The sequence below is a fragment of the Bison bison genome, unplaced genomic scaffold, assembly GCF_000754665.1.
Source record: "Bison bison bison isolate TAMUID 2011002044 unplaced genomic scaffold, Bison_UMD1.0 scf7180017864538, whole genome shotgun sequence".
NCBI lineage: Eukaryota > Metazoa > Chordata > Mammalia > Artiodactyla > Bovidae > Bison > Bison bison.
In genome coordinates this window covers 4,325,809-4,332,777 of record NW_011495086.1, presented here as the reverse complement: position 1 = coordinate 4,332,777, position 6,969 = coordinate 4,325,809, and positions in this window count along the sequence as shown.

Below are 6,969 nucleotides of genomic sequence, written 5' to 3'. Positions count from 1 at the left end.
GCACGATACTGGATGCTTGGGGCTAGTGCACTGGGACGACCCAGAGGGATGGTATGGGGAGGGAGGAGGGAGGAGGGTTCAGGATGGGGAACACATGTATACCTGTGGGGGATTCATTTTGATATTTGGCAAAACTAATACAATTATGTAAAGTTTAAAAATAAAATAAAATTTAAAAATAAAAAAAAAACATTGCACCTGTGAGATTCCTCTGTATTGTCGCATGCTATGTACATCACTCATTATTGTTATATGTAAATTTTTATAAATTTTATTTTTTTGATATTTTATTTATTTTTAAAAAAATTTTTTTTTAATTTTATTTTATTTTTAAACTTTACATAATTGTATTAGTTTTGCCAAATATCAAAATGAATCCACAACAGATATACACGTGCTCCCCATCCTGAACCCTCCTCCCTCCAATTTTATAAAAATTTGTAAATTTTATAATTTTAATTTTCATTAAGCTCAAAATATTTTCTCATTTACATTCTTTTATTTGAGCTATGGGTTATTTGAAATAATGTTCTTTTGTTTCCAAATATTCAGGAAATTTTCCAGATATATTTCTGATATTTGTTTCTAATATAATTGCACTGTGGTCAGATAAAAATTGTGTTACTTGAATCTTCTAACATTTAGTAAGCCTTGTGATATGACCCAGAATATAGTTGATCTAATAAATGCCATTATTTCCATTTTTTTTGGAAAGAATGCTCATTATACTGCTATTAAATATTATTCTATAATAGTCAATTTGGTTACTTGTTACTTTTCTTTGATTCTTCTATGCTCTTAGTTTCTGTACTATCATTTTATTAAATATTTAGAAATAGGTATTAAAATCTTATACTATAGTTGTGAATCTATTTCTTGTTGAATTTCTATGAATTTTTTATATGTTTTAATATTATTCTATAAGATATATAAGCATTTAAGATTGGTATTTATTCTTGATGAATTGACCACTTTTTCCTTATGAATGACCAACTTTATCCATGGTAATATTCTCTCTCAGAAATCTACTTTATCTGATATTAACAGTTTTTTATTTTGATTAATGAAAGCCTTGTGTAGCTTCTTGTCTTTCTTTATATTTAATGTGGGCTCATTGTAGGTAATATATAGTTGAATTTCACTCCTATACAATGTAAGAATTAGTATAACTGATGTATATGAATAATAATCAATTTATGCTTAAAATTTTAGAAAATAATATAAGGTAATACAGAATGTACTGACTTTGATAAGTAGAAATATAAAAGAAAAATTATTATTGAAATATTTAAAAAGTCACTTCATGTAGAAAGAATACAGATGGGCAATAAACTTATGAAAATATGCTCAGTTTCACTATTTGAAAACATAAGTTAAAAATATGGAACAGAAGGAAATTTGGAAAATACAAAACATGTAACTATTGAAAAAACACACTCCTAAGGAACCATGTGAAATAATTTAAATTAATTATTAAAAAACTTACCACAATTTATGAAGTACAGCTAAATCAATGCTTACAGAGAAATATAATATATAACTCTAAATGCATGCCTTTAAAAGTATCTCAAAGCAATGGAGAAATATCAATAACCTCAGATGTGCAAATGACACCACCCTTATGGCAGAAAGTGAAGAGGAACTAAAAAACCTCTTGATGAAAGTGAAAGTGGAGAGTGAAAAAGTTGGCTTAAAGCTCAACATTCAGAAAACGAAGATCATGGCATCCGGTCCCATCACTTCATGGGAAATAGATGGGGAAACAGTGGAAACAGTGTCAGACTATTTTTCTGGGCTCCAAAATCACTGCAGATGGTGACTGCAGCCATGAAATTAAAAGACGTTTACTCCTTGGAAGGAAAGTTATGACCAACCTAGATAGCCTATTCAAAAGCAGAGACATTACTTTGCCAACAAAGGTTCGTCTAGTCAAGGCTATGGTTTTTCCTGTGATCATGTATGGATGTGAGAGTTGGACTGTGAAGAAGGCTGAGCACTGAAGAATTGATGTTTTTGAACTGTGGTGTTGGAGAAGACTCTTGAGAGTCCCTTGGACTGCAGGGAGATCCAACCAGTCCATTCTGAAGGAGATCAGCCCTGGGATTACTTTGGAAGGAATGATGGTAAAGCTGAAACTCCAGTACTTTGGCCACCTCATGCGAAGAGTTGACTCATTGGAAAAGACTCTGATGCTGGGAGGGATTGGGGGCAGGAGGAGAAGAGGACGACAGAGGATGAGATGGCTGGATGGCATCCCTGACTCGATGGATGTGAGTCTGAGTGAACTCTGGGAGTTGGTGACGGACAGGGAGGCCTGGCGTGCTGTGATTCATGGGGTCACAAAGAGTCGGACATGACTGAGTGACTGATCTGATCTGATCTGATCAGAGCAATAACCTCAGCTTTCATCCTTATTTTTTTAGACTCTGAAAAAATGAGAGTGAATTAAACATGAAGTAGTTATAGGGATGAAAAGATGAAAAATTAAAACAAATTAATGAAATGAAGAATAGAAAAACAAAGAAAATCAAACCAAATATTGTTAGAAAAGATCAATAAAATTTAAAAGCTTTCAAAATTGAAAGTTTACAATGGGAAAAGAAGGAAGTTTGAATTACAAATTTAGGAATTAAAGACAAAATCACAACCTACTTTACAGAGATTAAAAGAAAAATTACAAAAGAACACTAAAAACAACTGTCTCCCACAAATTAGATAATTTTGAGAAAACACCAATTACCACAAGTACCTCAAGAAGAAATAAAGTAACTATAAACACAATAAACACGGTTAACACCATACTTAATGGAGTAAAACTGGGTACTTTCCTCCTACCATCTGGAATAAAACAAAATTCAGTCTCTTGCCACTTCTATAATCATTGTACTGGAAGTTTAAATTAGGATAATTAAGGACAGTGTAATAAAAAGCATCCAGATAAATTCATTTTGCTAGGTATGCGGTAAAGTATTGGTCAGGGATCTTAGCTGAAGACATTGAAAATCCACTCTAGCTAAGTTAAACAGGAAGTAAATTATTAAACATATCAAATTACTGGAAGATCTATTGAAATAGTTTGTAAACTAAACTTTCAAGCGTAATTCTTATCAGAGCCCGAAATAACTGCCCCAGTATAAAGCTGCAGTTGCCAGTGATCCCAGAAACATATAGCTTCTGCTGCTATGTATAAGAAAAATGACTTTATTTTGGGAAAATAAGTTTCCTCAAAGAGAGTTTCCAAGGACATGTTTATCAGTTTTGTGAACATGTAATATTATATATTACAAACATAGGCTCCAAACAGAAAAATAAGGGCATAAAAAGGGAAACAAAAATGAAAGAATCAAGGTTTAGTTTGGTGGACAGATACACAGGAGACCCTCATGACCCCAGTTTCCTGCTGGTTGCTCCATTCTGTGATCTTCTCCAGTTGAGTGCCATCAAGATAAGTGACTTGCCTCTAAACAGTAGAGGATAGTAAGTTCCATGTCATTTTTTATCTTGTTCAATATGAAACAAAAACCCCACAACTCTCTCTGATTTCCACAATGTTGTCACTTTAAGGTAACTGACAAGTTTTATTCTATCTAATGTTTTTCATAATATTATGCATTTTTTGGTTAAGAATACCATTGCATCTTTTCAAATAGTACAAAATTTTAAGTTGTCACATTCAGTTCAGTTCAGTCACTAAGTTCCCTCTGACACTTTGCGACCCCATGGACTGCAGCATGCCAGGCTTCCCTGTCTATCATCAACACCCAGAGCTTGTTCAAACTCATGTCCATCAAGTTGGTGATGCCATCCAACCATCTTATCCTTTGTTGTTCCCCTCTCCTCCTGCCTTAAATCTTTCCCAGCATCAGAGTCTTTTCCAATGAGTCAGTTCTTTGCATCAGGTGGCCAAAGTATTGGAGCTTCAGCATCAGCATCAGCATCAGACCTTCCAATGAATATTTAGGACTGAGTCCATGGGGTCGCAAAGAGTCAGGCATGACTGAATGACTTCACTTTCACTTTCCTTTAGGATTGACTGGTTTGATCTCCTTGCAGTCCAAGGGACTTTGAAGAATCTTCTCCAACACCACAGTTAAAAAACATCAACTTTTTGGTGCTCAGCTTTCTTTATGATCCAACTCTCATATACATACATGACTACTAGAAAAACCACAGCTTTGACTATATGGACTTTTGTCAGCAATCGAATCACCTATGATTATACAGTGGAAGTGACAAATAGATTCAAGGAATTAAATCTGATAGAATGCTTGAAGAACTGTAGACGGAGATTTGTAACATTGTACAGGAGGTCATGATCAAAACCATCCCCAAGAAAAAGAAATGCAAATAGGCAAAATGGTTATCTGGGGAGGTCTTGCAAAGAGCTGAGAAAAGAAGTGAAAGGCAAAGGAGAAAAGGAAATATCCATCTGAATGCAGAGTTCCAAAGAATAGCAAGGAGAGATAAGAAAGCCTTCCAAAGTGATTAAGGCAAAGAAATAGAGGAAAACAATAGAGTGGGAAAGACTAGAGATATGTTCAAGAAAATTAGAGATAACAAGGGAACATTTCACACAAAGATGGACAAGTATATCTTACTCATGCATCCATTTATATTGTGTGCCAAAATCAATTAATTGTGTCATACTTGCCGTATGGTCATTTTCTAATTCCAACTTTGATTTAAATTTACGATTTGCCCTTTAACTCTAAGAAAGAGTTCCCTTTTCTCCTTATTCATTTATTTATTTTTGTATCATTATAAGTACATATAACCAATCTTAAGGAGCCTTGATTTCTTTTAGTGGTGAATGTAATCAGAGCCCAAGTTTTCTGTGCTAATTATGTTCCCAACTCTCACTTTTTCCAAAGACATAGTTAAAGTGAACACACACAGACACAGATTATAGTTGTTTTTCTCTATCTACTGAAAATCAAAAGTTCATACTTGTACCTCCTATTCTGATTCTAACTCAATGTCAGATGCTATAATCTAGCTTCCTCCCTTTTCATTTTTGTATCCCCTGGCTGTAGGGTACTATAGTGAGATTCTCCAAAGTAATATTTTTTCTCTAAGACTCTTATTAATTTCTAAAAATTTGAGCTTTTTGAACTCCTGATGTGCATTAGTCACTTAAATAAGACTTAATTTGAAATTTCTTTATGGTTATCTGTCTCCTTGCTCACTTTTGGAATTTGATATCATTCAACCTAATATTTCAGCCAAAACTTAAATACTGGTTTCCTGTTACATATATACTTTGGTACTGAAACAGTTAAAAATTATGTGTATCCTATGCTTTATTTTGTTTTTAATAAAAGATTATGGTAGAACATCTGAAAATTTTCAGTATAATAGTTCCTTAGTTTCTTACATTCTAAGAATTTAGCCTTAGAATGTGACTCTATAAATACTCTTAACTGCTTTAGTGGAGTGGCATCAGATTACTAATAATTGTTTTCACCTTTCCTGTCCTTACTGCATGACATCATCTTATATAATTCTATGATTTGGATTTAAATTGGATCTGAGTTACAATTTCAAACCTCTTAAACTAAATTGATAAGGGAAGCAGAGCTGAGAGTTATTTTTTACCTGAATAAAAGGTGCAGAATGCCAACTATGCAACCAAAGAATAAGCAATTCATGTCTAATATGTGGGAAAAATCCACAGCTGAATATGCTAATTTTGCCCTAAATCAATAAATGTGGAGGAAAATACCCAAAATAAAAATAGCTATTTTTGAATTCTAGATAATAATAAAATGTCATGAAACAGTAATGTTTTACTTATGTTTTTTCTTTTTTAAATAATTGTCTATACTCCTAATATTTTAAAATGTATTTATTATAAATTTCTTTGACACTTATTAACATATATGTTTCTTTGCTTTCCAAAGCTTCATACAGAAAATTGTTTTTTGCTGTAATTAATTAAAAGTAGACCTGTGAAGAAACATTCCTAGAAGATGCTTCTGAGGCAAATCATACTGTAATATCAAACTTTCAAAATAAAAATTTTTATAAAATTTTATTAAAGTCTATGTCATAGATTTAAAGTTCCAAAAAATTATTAATAAAATAATATTTGAGAAAAATAGGATGCAAGTGGTGTGTCTGTGTGTATATATATATATACACACATATACATTTGTATGGTGGACACTGACTTATTCTAACATTTTTATGTCTATCTTCCATTAAAAAATAAAAATAAATGTTAAGCAATTTAAATTAATTTTCTGCCTGCATTATTCTTGAGGTATTAGAAAATGGATATCAAACATTGCCTTTTGAATAACTGCAGGGTCCAAAAAGGCATAAAAATATCCAAGAGATAATTTACTATGATCTTTGAAAGTATTCATGGAGTGGTATAAATATGAGAAACAATAATTGAAGGATTTAGAATATGATATGATCTCTAAGACATATTGCAATTCTAAGATTTTCCAATATTCTAACTAAAAAATTTGAAGTAGTGAATGTTTTAAATTTAAAACAAGTCATTTATTACTACCATATAGTGCAAATAAATAAATGTATAATGAAAGCTCATTTTGTGTTTTAAATGTTGTATACTATTTGCCATAGTTAATTTACCAAGAAGTCTCATAGTGGGATCTTATCTTGGATCGGAATCTATCTTGCATTTTTAAAAGACTGCTCTGGTATTAACATCTTCTTTATAAATTAGACACCTATTAACCAGATGCACAGGAAAACCATAACTGAAATGATAGAGTTGTGTAAGTGATTGTTAATCTTCAAATTATTTATTGTTCAATACATCATGGATCCACCTGGGAGTCCCTCAATGGCCAAGTGTATGTAAACAATTACCCTTGAGACGGAAAAAAGAAAAAAGATAACCACCTCATGAGAACAGTGAAGTGGCCCTCTGGCTGGGTTATCTACATAATATTTGTGATGTCCTTTCTCTGCTTTACTGATCCACGCGTGTCTCAG